Source organism: Alligator mississippiensis, chromosome 1, assembly GCF_030867095.1.
Source record: "Alligator mississippiensis isolate rAllMis1 chromosome 1, rAllMis1, whole genome shotgun sequence".
Taxonomy (NCBI): domain Eukaryota; kingdom Metazoa; phylum Chordata; order Crocodylia; family Alligatoridae; genus Alligator; species Alligator mississippiensis.
In genome coordinates, this window is record NC_081824.1 from 177,829,126 (window position 1) to 177,846,204 (window position 17,079).

Genomic DNA, 17,079 nt, shown 5'->3' on the forward strand with positions numbered 1-17,079 from the left:
CCCTGCTGGAGGGGGCCCCCAGCTGCTCCCATCATGACTGGACCAGAGCAATTAAGGCCCAGCATGGGCAGGAGGGAGGCAAAGGGCTGGGGCTCCAGTGCCATGCCAGGCAGCCTGGCCATGCCCCTTCCACCTCCCAGGCAGTGTCTCCTGACTGCCTCGCCCCCATGAGCACAGGCACCTGTCCTGAAGGCCCCCTCCTGCCCACCCCCTTCTCCTGCTTTTGAGTGGCAGGTGCCTGCCCCCCAGCTCCCCTGCCCTGCTGCAGTCCTGGTGGTTCAGATTTCAAAAAACCACTGGAAGCCACTGCTGCCCATAGGGAGCCCCGTACTCGCTCCAAGCCCCTGGCCCTGGGCCAGCCAGAGGGGAGGAGATGCATGCTGCCTGCCACAGATGCCTGCAACCAGGCTGCCAACAACCATGAAAAAACCTTTGCTCCCCCCCACCCCCACAAGCCGAGTTCTGTAAACCCAATCACGAGCCTAAAGGAGCAGGGCCGTGAGCAGAGGGGACAGCCTCAGGAGTGCCCTGATGGTGGCTCCTCCCCTCCCCTAAGCAAAGGAAAACCTTTAGAATTCAGCCGTCTGTTGGCTCCTCCCCCACCCCCAATCTCACTAGAGACAATGTACTCAAACAGAAGTGCTGCAATGAAATGTTTTATTTTATGAATAGAAACACTGAACTGTAACTGCTGAATGTTTTAGCGTTCAGTGCTGATCATTCGGTGGCCTACAGAGCACCTTTTTATCTGCAGCAGCCAGAATGTGTGCAGCCAGGCAATTCCACACAATGGCTCCCTGACCACCATTTGCTTGCTGATCTAGGGAGGGCACCGTGCTCTGCCTGCCAATGTCTGTGCCTGGACGCTGCCTCCCTCACTTTCCACAATTCCTCAGACCATGAGGCACTAAAAATCTCCCCCTGGTCTCACAAATATTGTGGAGCATGCAGGTTGCCACAATGAAAGTGGTGATGTTTTCTGGCTCCACCTCGAGCCTGTAGTTCAGTGACCTCCACTGTACTTTCAGATGGCCAAAGGCACATTCAACAGTCATACGGCATTTGCTGAGGTGGTAGATGAACGTGGATTGTTGCCAGTTAATAACTTGCCCTCCATATGGCTTCATGAGCTTAAGCAGAAGGAGGTAAACCACATCCGCCATGATAAGTGGCCACTGAAACACCCTGGATCACTACATCAGGGACCACAGGTACATATTGTCCTTTCTCCATCATGCCAGGCAGCAGCAAGTTTTGAAATACACATGCATCATGAATGCTGCCTGCCCAGCCTGTATAAATGTTAGCGAAGCATCCTTGGTGATCAACTATGGCTTGGAGGATCACTGAGTCAAATCCCTTCCTCTTGATAAATGACCGACTCTCCTGGGATGGGGATAGGACTGGGATGTGTGTGCTGTCAAATGCACCCATGCAGTTAGGAACCCCATGGCCTTGAAGCCTTCAACAACTTTCCTGTCGTTATGGAGGCAGATGAAGTTGTTCAGTGCAATGTCCTGCAGCACCTGGCATGCCTCACGTATTGCCACCCTGGCTGGGCAGGGACCCACCCCAAACTAGTTCCTGATGAAGCAGAGGCTGGTGAGGGTGGCCAGTTTCATGATGACCATGGCCACCCTCTTTTCTTGTGTGAGGGGTGACACCTGACAGTCTCCTGGTGCTCAATGTGTGGCAACAGCATCGAGACTATGTGGGAAAATGTGTCCCTGCTCATGCAGAAGGTCTCCAGCCACTGCTTATCATCCCAAGACAAGAGTATGATGTGTTCCCACTGGTCAGAGCTGCTCGCATGTGCCCAGACCATGTGATTGTTGCTCTGTAGGTGGATCCACAGAATCCTGTCAGTCTCAAGATCCACAGCTACCTGTCAGCTCACCAACTGTAGCAGCCAAAAAATTTCCTGATATAACAAGGCATGTGAAGCTGTTATCCTGCACTGGTGCCTCAGTACAAGGGTCATCACAGCATACATTGCACTCAGTAGCTGCATGATTTCATTATTGAGTGCCTCCATTCTCCAGCTGGACATCTCCAGGGGTCCAAGATCATCTGGTTCTCCTGGATGATTACATCACAAATGAGAAAAGCCATCTTGTTATGCAGAAAACAACTGTTCCTTGGAGCACCATTTTCTTGTGCTAAGGGGGTTGACTAGGTAGGGCTTTTAGCATTTTCTTGTGCTAAGGGGGTTGTGCTAAGGGGGTTGACTAGGTAGGGCTTGTTAATAAGGTCATTAGCATTATAACGGTCATGTTCTTTACATTTTAATTCCCAACCTACACAGATCAGGTTCCTGTAAATGCCCCTCCTGTGAAAACATGAGGTGTCTAATGGCCACAAGAACAGTTCCAATTTTCCCAAGTCTCCAAGCACCCACTTTTCACATGAGACATGGTCAACTGAAAAAAAGGGGGATGCTGAGCAGAACACTGAAATGGCCAAACCCCAAATTAAGGATTGGTTGGCAAATGTGGGAGAGGGGTCCCTGCAGCCATTTTTTTCAATAGGTCCCTGTTAGACCCCTACTCCACACAATGCCCAACAACTAGGGAGACAATGGATCAATGCCATCATGCATCACCTGCACACATTGCTCATCAACAGCCTTATTCAAATTGGAGACAGCTTCAGGCCAGCTCCAACAAACCAGGGAGCTGCACTGAACATTAGTTCTTTTCATATTTATACATCTTGGTTTATTCTCATTAACATTTACTCCACCTTTGTCCCTCCTTTGTCCCACTCATATTCCCTCCTATCTTAAACTCCACCTCTGTTTACTCTTTATTTCTTTAGCATGGAATTACCTATGCATTTCACTTATTTACATTGCTTTCACTATGAGTGCATGCCTAAAACCATGACCCTGGCTTCTTTAGGTCATATGCGGTTTCTTGCTGATTTCTTCACCATCTCCAAGGTCTTGCTTCTACTTTATCTCTAATGATAGCCAGTGGTTTGCATCCTGTTCTCCTTACACAATGAGCTATGTATCTTACAACACTACTACATTGTTAGGAAAATGCTTGCCTAAGCATCTTGCATTGTTACTTTTAACATACCATTCTGCCTTGTGGTTAGCAGCTTTGCTAGGCTACAGGTTATAGCCTTTTATTCAGCTGCAAATCCAATGCTTCCCAAGATCCAAATACAATCACCCTAACAGTCCCATTAGCATATCCAGAGCTAGGAGCAGCAAGTAAAATCACAGACCCAATTTTCCCAAGTCTCCAAGCAGCCCCTTTTTACATGAGACATGTTCAGCAGAAAAAAGGGGGTCCTGAGCAGAACACTGAATGGCTGAATCCCAAATTAAGAGTTAGTTGACAAATGTGAGTGTGAGGTCCCCACACCCACTGTTTTGAATACGTCCCATTAGCACATTGAGAACTATGCCAGGCATCCATGAGCAATCACTGCCAGGGTGGGAGAGGGAGGGTGCTTGAAGGGCCAGTAGTAATTCCTTTCAGTAAAGTTGCATTGCAGGTAGTGATTTTTGGGTATTACCAGCAGTGAGCCATTAAGACCTATTGTTCTGGACAATGGGTGCATGTGCGGGACACTTTTGTGCAGGCTATGGATTTCAATGGTGTTCTGTTAGGAAAATTCACTTGGGCAGATTGGTGCTTAGTATCAGTACTAAGGCACAGTTCACACCTTCATAGGTATGCATATCTTTCAAGTCAGACCTGCATGAAAAGATTCCATACAAATAAATGTCTATGTAACTGCTCTCAGCCATGGGCAGAAAGCATCTATTGACTCTGGTTAGAGCATAGCAACCCCTCTCTCACTGCCTAATTTTGGCCCCGAAAATATACTCCATGGTGGCATAAAAGAAGGAGCAATGTCTGTCTGTCTTGGAGGAGCAGCCCTGTACATCTCAAAGCCATGGCCTCCAACTGGAGCCATGATGAACTGAAGACTTTGATTTATATTTGTGGGGAACAAAAGGTTCTGTCGCAGCTGGCAAATCGATGAAATAAGCCAGTCTATGCAACCATTGCTGAGCAAATGAAGGAATGTGGCCACAGTCATGCCTGGGTCCAGTGCCACAGCAAGACGAAGGCCTTGAAATGTGCTTTCCATCAGGCCAAGGACCAGAATTCTCATTCTCAGACTAGACACACAGTAGCTGCATTCTATGATAAGCTGTTGACCATTCTCTCAAAGGACGCAGGAGGGCTTGCAAATGATCATTTTGTACAATGGGGTGCAGGAGATAGCCGTAGCATCACCTAGCCAGCAACAGCCTACAGACTGTCCTGACACTGGAGTGGGCAGTGAGATAGTCACTGCTCAGTCTTCAGACAACCAGTCTGAGGTGGGGGGCAGTGAGTGTTTGCAGCATCAACAGGCAACAGAGAACCAAGAAGAAGTTCTCTTGACCATGACTCCACTCTCCCCAGGATCTGTCCTGAATATCCCAGAGGAAGAGGAGAAGTACGCATAGGACTCCACGATGATACTGACCCCGAATTTGTCCCGCACACCAGAAATTCCTGAGACACAAAGATCGATGTCAGTACTGGAGGTGGCTGAGGATCCAGACCCAGGGACTTGTAGGTTACGGGAAAGGGGCATTAGATTGGTTTGGGCAACTAGGGCTTAGTGAAAGAGGGGGTTACTATGGGAAGTGGCATATATGTCCACTGCTTGCAGTTGTACAATATTTCACATACATGGAGTGGACATGCTGGGCCATCTCTTAAAGTTGCTAGTGGGGGTGTGGGACGAGATGTTTGACCATCAAGACCTTTTTTTTTGTTCCAATTCCTGTTACCAGTTACTGCATCTGCTGGAATTTTGGGATGTACACCTGAAGTTCAGACACTAGCACAGACCAAAGCCGAGCAAATGTGTGAGCACTACTGCAGGCAGTGAGAGTCAAGAGAAGGCATGATGGAGATTTTAGTGTTGGTCTCCCAACTGTAAGTACACACTACAGCTGAGTTGGGTGACAAAATGTGCGAGATGTTTTGAAAGATTGACAAGCTAGAGGCAGCAGCTTACCAGGACGCCATGGCCAGCACAATAAGATTCCTCAGCCTGCCCAATAAGTTCTGTCAGAATGTCCAGTGGACCCGGCGATAGGAGGGAAAGTTTAGACAGGAGCTCCTTAAACAACTGACCCCAGCCCCCATTCGTGAGGAGTGCCCCCCCCCCCACCCGCCCAGGAGCTTCACAGAGAACGCAATCCATAATCAGCCCCACATTGCAACAACCTCATTGACAGGCACTGTGCCTGCAAGCAAGGGATACCCTTTCTCTAGCTGGACAAGGAGAGCACCAGTATGCTTTAGGGATGAAGGGGAGGGTTACACAAAGGGTGCACGGGGGGAAGGGAACCAATAACAGGTGCTGGATTTTTAGCTGTTAGTGAATTGCTTATCTTTCTATAGGAAAATTGGAGGAGTGGGCATTATGTTCCTGGGTTTTTTCTGTTCTGCTTTGGTTTACTGATGTTAAAATAAATTCTTAGATGCAATTAAAATGAATTGTCATCCATGTCTGTCTGCTCACAGGTGAAGGGTTGCAGAGGCGTGGCCCGCCCACACTCCCCCTGGCCCCAGGTTGCACCTCCACTGCACACAGAGAGGCAGGAAGGAAACAGCACAAAATTTTATTGACATGTTCATGTCTCTAAAGCTGGGGTGGAAATGGCCTCTAATATCGAGGAAGGCATCGATGCTGGCAGCGATGTCCTCCTTGGTAGTGCAGGCAAGGATGTGTAGCGCTGCCACAGGTAGCCATCCAACCGGTGGCGAAGGTTGCGCGGCAGCCCAGGCTCACCCCCAGTGCTATCATAGCTCAAGGTCCTGAACCAGGAGTGCAGGTGTGCCCAGGGCCCTAGCAGGATGAGCAGGAGTAGAGCATAATGGTTTGGGCACCTCTCTGCCTGCACATACAGATCATCACGCACTGCCCTGGGCACATGAGGTACAGCTGTGGCATGGGGGAATGGCCTCCTGGTACCTCCCTGGAGAGGCCCCCTGTGGGGAAGGCAGGGACACAGCTAGTCCCTTGCCCCAATTGTTCAGGAGCCCCATGCGCCCCAAGCATGGATGCCAGGCTCTGTGTGGCACTGTAAGAGTGGCAGAATGGCTGGTGTTCAGGGAGGGAGGTGCAGAGGAGTCTGCTGCTGTGGCAACTGGGAAAGGGGCAGGGCAGGCAGGCTGCCTGTGGCCAGTGCATAGCGTAGTAACGGCCACAGAGGATCAAGCAGGGACAGGTGGTTCAGCCAGCATCTGTCTAGGCATAGCCCTGACCATCTGGACAGCTTACCATGTCCCCTGGGCACCCTCACACTGCAACCACTGATCTGAGGCCGGGCAGCACTGGGCCCCTGGTGCAGAGCATCATATCTCCGCAATGTTGCAAACCCACACAAAAAATGCTTCTGTCTCTTGCCTGTGCAGAGCCAACATCTGGATGTAGGGGTGAGGGTGCAGGGCCCTGTGGGAGTGCTGCCTTTGGTTCACCTGCCACCACCTGCCCCTGAAGCCGCCTGGAGGTGTACCAGGGACTGGACCCTCCTGCTCCAGCAGCAGGTGGCCACCCATGGACAGCCAGTGGCGGCCACTGTAACTGGAGCTGCTGCACTGCACCCATAACATTTACTCTAAGCACATGCAGCTTTACATCGTTCCCCAGGCAGCCCACCCAAGGGGGGAGCTAGAGGGGATGGGAGTTTTTCAAGGCCCAGGCTTTTATTATTGGGACCACAGAAAGAGATAGCAGGCAAACCAAGGAAGCTTAGTGTGTGTCCTGGCCCAGAATTTGGCTACGGTGGGGAACCCTAATTGGGCAGGTCCTCTGACCACATCAAGCTACCAAGGGGCCATCAAACAACCTCCTGCCAACCATTCACAGGCTAGCAACAACCTCTTTCCACAGTCTACCTCTTAAAGAGAGAGAACAAGGAGTGAAAAATGCAACAAAGGGAATAGAAAACTTTATTTACAAACAACAAAAATAAAAAAGGAAACAAACCAAAGAACAACTTTTTAAAAATTTTGATTCAAAAGTACTATGAATAACTATGGATTACTGTACTATAATTATACTATAACAATTAACTAAACTATTACTATGACAATAACTAAACAATTACTATAACAATTACTAACTACTCAGAGCTAATTAATAACTATTCTTACTAATTATTCTGAGCTTGACAGAGAACTGTTGGATTGCAGAGTGCAGATCCATGCCCACCGTTGCTGCTCACTGGCATGGGCAGGTGCAGAGGCTGCTGCAGGACCGGGTCTGATGACCACCAGGCATAGAATGGTTAGCAGTATGCCCATCAGTACTTTCCTGTCCTGCTGTGTGTTGGAATGCCTCCTGGACTTAGCATAGTTCCTTTTGTGTTGGATTCCCATGATGCTTCCCACAGCACAACTAACCTGTCTGACCAGCTCTTGCACCCACTGTTCACATTCCCTGAGGGCATTCACCACCCTGTCAGTTCTAGCACTGGATACAGTCTGCCTTAGTTGCCTGGGTATCCTTGGAATCAGAGCTGAAAATCAAGGAAATCAAGAAAATCAACAAATGTGTGAAATAGAGTGAATTAAGGACTCTTGCCACTCAAAATAGACACACTCAGCGAATCTTGCATGTGTGCGGAAAGAAAGCATTCGAACCAAAATTACCGAGAATGGGTGCCTGGCCACAGTTGGTAGCAGACCCTGAGTGGCTGTAAACAAGTACAATCCAGCTGCAAACAGCTGTCAATTCAGGTGACAGGTGACTATAAAGTTCCCCAGGGCTTCACATACCAGGTGTGGAGATCAAGGTCCTTGGTCTACCCTCCTTGGAGGAACCGGATGGTGGCATGGCCGGGACTCTTTTGCTTTCTTCTCCACTGGAGTCCCTGGATTGCCTGCGAGTGGCAGCCATGGTTGGCAAACTGTCTGCAGGACAGGATGCCTTGGAAGTCTCTGTCCCTCGGTGTTCATGCCAATTCAGTACCTCAATTAGCAGCTGGAAGTACCTGTACTGAGCCATGTAATGGAGTGCGGTGTCCTGCTGCTGTGCTCTGTCAACATCCCTGTGGAATTTTGCCTGCAGCATCTTAGCCTCGACACGGCACTGTAGTGTGGTCCTGTTGTGATCCTGTTCTGACGTTCTCCTTGCAACATCAGGTAGATGTGCCAATTGGTCCTTGGGCTGCAGAAAAACTGAAGCATGATATCAGGGTCCCCCAGCACATGCACCAGGCTCTTAGTTTCAGTGAAGGTCCAAGTGGACCTAGAACTATGTGCTCTGGTCCGCTCAGTTCTGCCCTGAACGTCAGACATCTCAGATCAATTAAGGGTACCCTGGGGAGCTGTGCAGACAGTTTATAGGCCTTGAGGTGACCTGGCCAAGGGCAGTTCATCACAAGCTCTGACCCTGTAGGGCCTGGGCAAAGTGTGAACAGCTGACATAGACGTGCTCTGCCAGGCTTGCAACTTTTGGCACCAGCCAGAGGGGTTCACTTGGGTCATTTTGAGTCTAGACTGGGTCAAGCCAGGGTGGGGGGCTCTGGCTGAACCCGTAGTCACTTTGTGTATCTTATAGCCATGCTGATTCTGGATGACATGGGACAGGGTGTACCTGCTATTCATAAAGCAGCCATGCTTTAGGTTCATGATCAGGTTCACAGAATCCTGCTTGTTGGTTTTGCATAAAAGCGATGAGTGAATTAATGGTGTTATGGGAGACAAGCAATCAACAGTAAGTCAAAAAGGGAGGTCTTAGAGGTGCATGGTGGGGGGGGCCACACAGGTCCCACTCCCAATGGGACTTGTTTCCTGTAACCACACCTCCTCTAGAAACTTGGTGATTTTGGTTTTTTGTGGATTACTCCTGAAACACGTCAAGCACACAGCAGAAAAAAGGCAGGTGCTGAGCAGAGGACTGAATGGACAAACCCCAAATCCCAATGGCGGCCAGTCACCCCTTGTGGCTGAAAGCATCCTCCACACCAAATTCATACCAACACCCCCTCAATGGAGACTCCCAACACCAATAGCAGCCACCACTGACAAGACTGATGCCCTTCAGATTGTACTGCTTGATTGAAAAAACCTTGATTGAAAAAAACAGAAACTTACAAAAATAAAAGAGGAATTCAAATATAAATAAACAAATAACCAAATGGAGAAAATGGAAACACTGCTGAATACCCACTCCCCTATCCCACAACTAGAAAGCAATAAATAAAAGGAAAGATCCAAAATGCCCCCTTCAAAGTCTTCTTCCTCTCAAAAAATGGAGTCCCATCAGAGTAGCAGTGACCCTCTTCACCAAATGACAGGAGTGTTGCAGGGGAAGAAAGAAAGCAGAGGGAGTTGCCCCATACTCCCAAACTTACCTTCCTTGCTTCCTCTTAGAGGCTACAAAATCTCCCATGGGAGATTTCCCCAAGCCTTGTCTGGGCATATCTATGCACTTGGTGTGGCTAAATATCCATGTTCAGGAGTCTGGGTTGCTGCATCCAATGTCTGCAAGCAAGGCACAGCTGGAGGGCAATTGGAAAAGAGCCTAACATATTCCAACATACCCTAACCTATACTTTCACGCTTTCCCCTATTACCATATACCTAAGCCCCCCACAACGGCAAACTTACCATTGGCTGTACTTCTGCCTCTGGCTCCTCTTCCTGATGTTGTAGCTGATGGGGTGGGGGAGGAGGGGTAAGGGGGAGGAAGCTGCCGAAGATGCAGTGGAGGGAAATGGGAGGGGGAGGGGCAGCGGGGAAAAGCATGACTAGAGTAGGCTGCAGAAGCACAACCAAAATAGGTGGCAGTTGCATTACCACTGTGATAATGTGTACAGGAGGGGTGAAGGGTCTATGGGAAAGTGGGACAAGACTAATGGGAAGAGAGGCTGATGGAGAATGGGGGATGGCAGTAGTCAGGCCTCCTTGTCAGACCTGAGCTCCTTGTTCACCTGGAATCCCTGGCTGGGGTGGGTAGCTGGATGTCCTCTGGGTCAGCGCATGTTTTCTTCTACGCTGCTTGACCAAAAAACTTTTGCTCTGTGTTTCTCAAAGAAGAATATGCAATGAACTCTGGGGGGTCATTAAACTTGTATGAAGTGTTAAATGCTCAGAACAGAACACACCCAACAGGGCCAGAGATGACCTATGTTTTTGCAAAGATGCCTCGATGCCTGGCATAGCTCTGGATCTGCTAATGGGACCTGTTCAAAAATAGGTTGCAGGGACCTCAAATCCACATTAGCCAACCAACCCTTAATTCAGGGTTCATCTGTTTCAAAGTTCAGCTCAGCACCCTGCTTTTTCCTCCTAAACACATCTCATGTGAAAAGGGGATGCTTGAAGACTTGGGACATTTGAGACTGCAATTTTACTGGTTGCTTCTGGCACCTTGATGCCTGGCATAGCTCTGGATGTCCAAATGGGACCTATTAAAAAAAAGGGTGTAGGGACCTTGCACCCACATTAGCCAGCCAACCCTTAATTTGGGATTCAGCCATTGTAATGTTCTGCTCAGTGCCCTCTTTTTTGTGCTGGACGCATCTCATGTGAAAAAGGAGGTACTTGGAGACTTTGGACACTTGGGACTGTGATTTTACTGGTTGCTACTGTGCTCCTGGATGCCTGGTATAGCTCACCAACCCCAATCTTCAACCCCTGAACTTACCCTAGGACACCCAGCTGTCAAAACAATGATATAGGAGCTGACAAACACAAAATGGTTTCTTTGAACTATTTATTTACTGAAGTATGAAAAAGAGGTCAGCAAAAGATTGATTCATGTTGGGCTCTGCAGCTACACCTGGTATACTAAAACATTCATTGCACACAAATACCTGCAAATACCTGCAAAGTGTAGTGACAGTTGGTGGACAAGGGTGCTCACCACACAAAAATTGTAGCAACACCTGGTGGACAGAGGGGCTAAGTACATGTAATTCAATGAATTACCATGTACAGATGACAGATTTATGGCCTCCTTGTTGCAATTTGCAAGGTGTCAAACTAAACTACATTGGGATGTGGTTTAGTTTGTAATGATGAAAACTAATTTAAAACCCCAAAAACTCACATACATGCAAAGTGTGATGCCATTAAGCTACACAAAGGGGAATTTCATCACTTGTACATGGCAACATTGTCATGTGTACAAGTTCTCACAGAGCTTCATCAGTCTGCTATTGTTTATCCAGGTAGGTACGATTCATATAGGGTTTCCTCCAACACAACATGAAATCAATGCAAATATTTCCTTTTGCATCAGCAGGTCAGGGCCTCATGTCAAAGGCACCAGAAAGCAAGATGGCCTGCACTGTCACTGGTCTTAATGGGAACTGAAGGCTTTTAGCACCAACCGTGGGCTACAACTGAATGGCAGGGCCTGATCCTTTGACGGGCTGAGCACCTCCTTTTGCATTGACATCTGCATACACTGAGGCTGGTCAGAACTTGGCAGGAGGAAGCCCTGAGGCCTGCTTCTGTACAACAGGTGTTAAGGACCTTGTTATCATTGACTTGAATGGGAGCAGGCTTGGTCCCATAGCAACTACAGCAAAGGCTGAAGCGAAAATAGCTGCAGAAGCTGTCCTGTATGGCACATATTTCATGGGCAATGTAATTTATTCTGAGTAAGGGTTGTTTTTGGCAGAGCTCTCTGAGCACATTTTTATGTTCTCTCTCAGTTCTCTCTGTAGATAACTCGGTTGTCACAGTTGTTCACTCCTCCCTTCTCTATCTTCCCCTCCCCCTCTTCTCCGCTCCTTCCCGGCATGAACTCACTAAGCACGTTCCTTTCCTGCAGCGACTGCTGAAATTGCTTTTTATTTTTAAACACTGGGATACAAAAGATCTACCTTTATCATTCCCTTGCAGTCCCAGCAGCTTCACCTTTCCTAATTAAGCAACTGCCAATCGTCAAGCGGACACGACAGGCACGAAGGCAGAGGAAGAACAGGCTGCACAATGAACACACAGCTGGCCCCCCGCTTCCTCTTACCATAGAATGCGAATTCCAGGAAGATGCCTCATCCATTATGGGGTATCTGTCTTTAGCAAACAAGAATCACCAGCTTGTGCCTTTCCTCTGCAAAGGGGGGTGGGGAAATGCATTCTCACTAAGAACCCTGTGGCAACTGGCGGGTTTTCTTCTAGTAAAAAAAAAAAAAAAAAGATGGGATTGATAAAGGCTCTGGTGGAACATGGAAAATAAGATCATAGTCCATCCAATGTTATTTTTTAATTTCTAGCTTGTATTTTATTAATCCCTTTTTAAATTTTGCAGCCTACACACTGGCACAGAATTTCTGTAGACCTGAATGTCCACCTTCCTTTCATCAGCATTTGTGTAAAGAGATGCCGACCTGAATTAATTCAGCTGTGAGCTTAGACAAAGAATCAAGCTTGATTCATATTCAAGAGTGTTTGGGTCTGGGGTTTGGTTCAGTCCACTGTGCACAGAGAAAGCCCAGCCACAACGTTTAGGACCAGATCTGAACTACCACAATATTTGGAGGCATTCAGATCTTTGGGGTTTGGGTTCTAGATTAGGTGCGTCTTGTAGATACATAATGAATGAAGTTCAGTTAAGCGTAGACTAAGTGCTGAGCAGTTTGTTGGAGCTGAAGACTTCCTGGTCAGTTTTCTGGTACTTTTGTGCTGTGGGTAGTAATGTAAATAAAGTGTGAGAGGATGCATGCATGCATTTCCCAAGGCATTCTGGTGCTTTTGCTTTTGGCTGCAGTCAGAGTGAGAGAGTGCAGGGTCACTTTGCATATACATAAAAAAGCAGCAAAGGAAAAATGTTTTACTGGATTTTATGACCTGCAAAGATACCTTGGATTGAGTCAAGGGTGAGGGCTTGTGGAAACATCCAATTTTATTCAAACTGTCTTTCTATTTTCATCTATGATATTTATATAGCTCTGTAGGACTTACTCATCTTTTTTCTCCAATATCAAGATGATGCTTTTCTATTTTTCATGAACGGTCTTCCCTTCCCCCTCCCTTCCTCTCCTTATTTGTCATTTGGCTATAAGGCAAAATGAAACATCTGATCTAGCCAGTGTATGTATAAAGGAAAATGGAGTCACTGTGCTAAAAGTAGCTATAGTTGAATGAATTTGATTACAGATTTAGGAAGGAAAGTCATGCCATATTATGCTACAATATTGGGGCAATATGTTGCAGCTTGTGACAGAGATGCCACAAGTGCATTGTGGGATTAGATGTTTAGGCACACAATATCACAATTGAGTCACAATTCTGGGTTCAAGAACAGTCAAGCGCTGAGCTTGGACCAGCACCTGGAATTCACTGTAGTGGTCCTGGTGAGTCAAAATTCACTCTTAGGCAGTGAATTCATGAACACAGTATTTGCAGCCTGCAAACAAAGGATGACATTTGGCTTGAAATTAGACATAGGTTCAAGATGACTCTTACATTAACTACACTAGCCTGGCAATCCCCAATGAAGCTGGAGTCATGAACGCCTCGTGTGGTCCAAGGCTAGGGGAGCATGGCGACTGCCTGCAGGCAGTGGCAGAGGAGGTATGGTGGTGGCGAGTGAGGATCACCCACAGGCAGCTGTGGTTATGTCAGCGGTGAGGGCAGGCTGAGCAGGATCCGCTCACATGCAGCTGCAGTGTGGCGGCAGCAGGGGGAGAGGGGGTGGCGAGCGCCAAGTGGCGATTGATGACCACCCACACACACTGCTGGTAATGTCAGCAGTGGAGTGAGGGGTGGCAAGCGGCAACCACCCACAGACACCGCCGGCAGCAGCAATCTCAGCAGGTACACGGCCAATCTCAGGGGGTGCATGTACACCCACGGGCACCCCCTATGCATCGCCAATAGCTGGAGTCACTGGTACAGCAACCCTTTTGCTCTTTATTTTTTAGCCTCTTATGGCTGCAACTGGTTTGGTCCTTGTAGAATGTATCTGTAGTTGGCCTACTCTGGATTGCAGAGCTGCATGTGCTAGAAATGTTTCTCAATCTGCTCTGGAATCATTTGTATCTCAAGGGACTCCAGAGCTGGTCCTGGTACACCAGAGCTTAATTTCTGAATGTCCTATCATACCATGGGGCACACACAGGGGTGGATCCCAGGGAAGGGGGGAGCATTGATGCACTTGCACCTCATTTTGTTTCTTGTTCTGCCCAAAGTTTTAAACCAACTGCCTGGCAGTGGCAGTGGCAGCAGCATTTCAACTCAGGCAGTGCTGAGGGGGTTCACTTGATTTCATGGCTCATTATAATCTACCTGATCCCTTCTAAACTCTTCATTCCACAGGTGTTAATGATTCTCTCTTCTTTTGAATAGTCTTAATGTTCCCCCAGTAGAAGTATCCTTTGTTCTGCAATTCTGCTGTCTGTTAGCTGCTCCTGGTCATGAAGCTCCTATTTCACAGCGGCACAGATTGTTTTTAAGCCATTCCAATGAAGTTACATTTGTTTTTGCATCAATCTTTAATTGACTAATACAGCCCTAGCCACTAGCATATTAGTAAAGCTTCTAGTTTATTTTTAACTGATGAAAAATATGTGGTGTTTTTATATGTGATGATGCACCTCACCATCTGCGCCCCCTTTTTCAAAATTCTAGATCTGCCCATGGGCACACTGATAATGTCACATAGCGCTATCAGTAATGATATTTGTGTGATTCAAATAGTAATTAAAAATAAAACAAAACAACCTTCTTGTTGGTTTTCCTAGCAATTAGAAGCTAGGAAGAGGGACTCTTAATGAGAATGTGAAGTCTATTCTAATTAAGGCAGGAGTATTTGGGTGAAAGCAGGCCTTTTCCAGTACTGCCTGCTTAACAGAGAAGAGGCTATGAACCATCTGCTCACACTTTGTCCTTTAGTTCAAGCAGGAGAGGCTTGTGCTGAAGGTCTAGGGTTTTGCTCCTGCTGATGATTGCTGGATGGAACATTAATACAAAGCGGGTGTTAGAGAAAAGCACAAGATTTAAATTAATTTCTCTTCCTTGTTCTGTAATAAAATATTTCCCTCCTCAGAATTCTTTGATTAATTGATATTGAAATTGACAAATCAAAAATGGGAATGTAGTAAATTCAATAGAAACAGATGAAAATAACATTATGTACCATCTGATGCAGACAGCGATGTCACAGAACAAAATGACTGGAGAAAAATAGGACCTTGTCCTGAAGGAGCCTTCATTAAGATGTGCTGAGGGTATTATTAAGTAAAAGAACATTGATTTTGTACGAAAGATTTGGCCAGCCATATTAAATATAATCTCCGTAATGTAATCTTAGTAGTTGCTTTAAATGTCAGCCTCATTTGGCTACATCTGCTTGCTCGGACTGCTGCTCTAAAATGAAAACCAAAGCTTCATTCTCCATTGGTGACTGTGTCCCAAAAGCAATTTGAAAGGCTGTAACTGCACACAGAGAAAACAATTACACTCCTTTTCTATAAGTAGTTCTTGGGGGAATATGTACTGGAGTGTGTTTAAGCTTTCAAGGCACATAAAATGTATGTAACAATAAGAAGTGAGTGAGTACATTACAAATGTTATGTAGGAAGCCAATGAACAGGACATTTGAAATATAGCAACTGATATGTAGTTTGCATATACATAAAATGTATTTGATTAAGACATTCTCTGCTGCTGTAAATGGATGTAGTCCTGTGGCTTCAGTTAACAGTACCTATTTATAACTGCAGAGAATTTGGCCCATTATACATAGAGATAGGCTTCAACCAAATAGCTAGCCATCAACAGCCCTTATATTTGAAGCAGTTCAAAATCCAGCTGTAAGTCCAAATTGGTATTTTGCAAGAGGATCCTGTATATATAATAGTCCAGCCTACCCCCACACCTCCAAACAAAATATCTCTTACTCTGGATGTTCAACATACATATCTTAGATCCAAACTTATTCACATCTCCATGGAACGCTTGATGGACACACAATGCATCTCAACAGAGCAGATGAGGATCAAACAGACAAACTCTGATACTTAGGCAGGTTCAGGTGAATACTTGCAGATTGGGACAAGACCTCACTTGGATCATCCATAGCATAGCAACATCATAAAAGTGATATGACTTTGCAGCCTCCTTTAGCAGTTTATTGTCTGGGCTAATGGCTTTTCTAGGTAAGTGAAGCACATGCAGAGTACAGTGTTCTCCATCCTCAGGTCATGCAGAAGCTATATGGTAAGCTTATTGTGTCTGAGTCGAGAGGGAATGGCAGGTCAACAGCAATGTCTTTGGAAAATGAAGGAGCAATGTTGAGAAGGTTTAAAGGCAATCTTATCCAATCATCCTCATCTAAGAACATGATGGAAAATGGAATACAAGGTCATCTAGTCTGGAATACAGGTATTTGATGGTGGGAAGGATCTTTGAGTGTTCATCAGTGATACAAAAGACGTGCTGCCACTCCAGAAAAAGAGTCCTCCATAATGTATAGGATCCATTTTCTTTGCTTTCTTCCAGTGAGACCTTTTCGTCCACTGTATCAAAAGATAATTGCAAGCCCCAAACCTGCAACAAAGATGGAATCCTATTTTCAGCTTGGCAAAAATAAATAACCAGAGCATGTATTATTTTCCCATAAGCAGTCACAGTTCTGCCATTGCTTATTCAGGGATCTAGATCAAGAACAGTGGGTTGCAGAGATGATAATGAGGAGGACCCACTTCACAGAAAGATTTGTGGCCTCAGAAGTAGGTGCAACAACATCAGAAAGACCTAGGAAAGAAGTATGACTGAATGAATGTTTGTTTCAGTAAGGTAAATATGACCTCTGAAGCAAAAAAATCTGTTACAGGCAGGAGTCCAGAGAACAGGAGGTCAAACGCATTTGCTACACATACTTTTAACTTTGATACAGAAACATAATGAAAACTATCAGAACCATTTCTACGTGCATCAGATGCATTCACACAATCACAGCTTAAGGCACTAAGGAACTTTGCTGAAATGGAGTCAATTTTCTCCTGAAAAGTACCAAATATAAACCTTTTTTTAAAGCTGTACACCAGTAGAGAGCTATTTTCTTCCCCTTTACCACCTGTTGAAAACTATT

The 17,079-nt window shown here is 46.5% G+C and overlaps 1 non-coding gene across 1 annotated transcript; it reads right to left on the minus strand.

Moving 5' to 3' along the window:
* Positions 1–6,954: 6,954 nt before the first annotated feature.
* Positions 6,955–16,534, minus strand: LOC102574715 (uncharacterized). The gene is made up of 2 exons (XR_009456578.1): positions 12,010–16,534; positions 6,955–8,196 (listed from the first exon to the last, which is right to left on the minus strand). It is a non-coding gene; the product is annotated as an uncharacterized LOC102574715 (transcript).
* Positions 16,535–17,079: the final 545 nt, after the last annotated feature.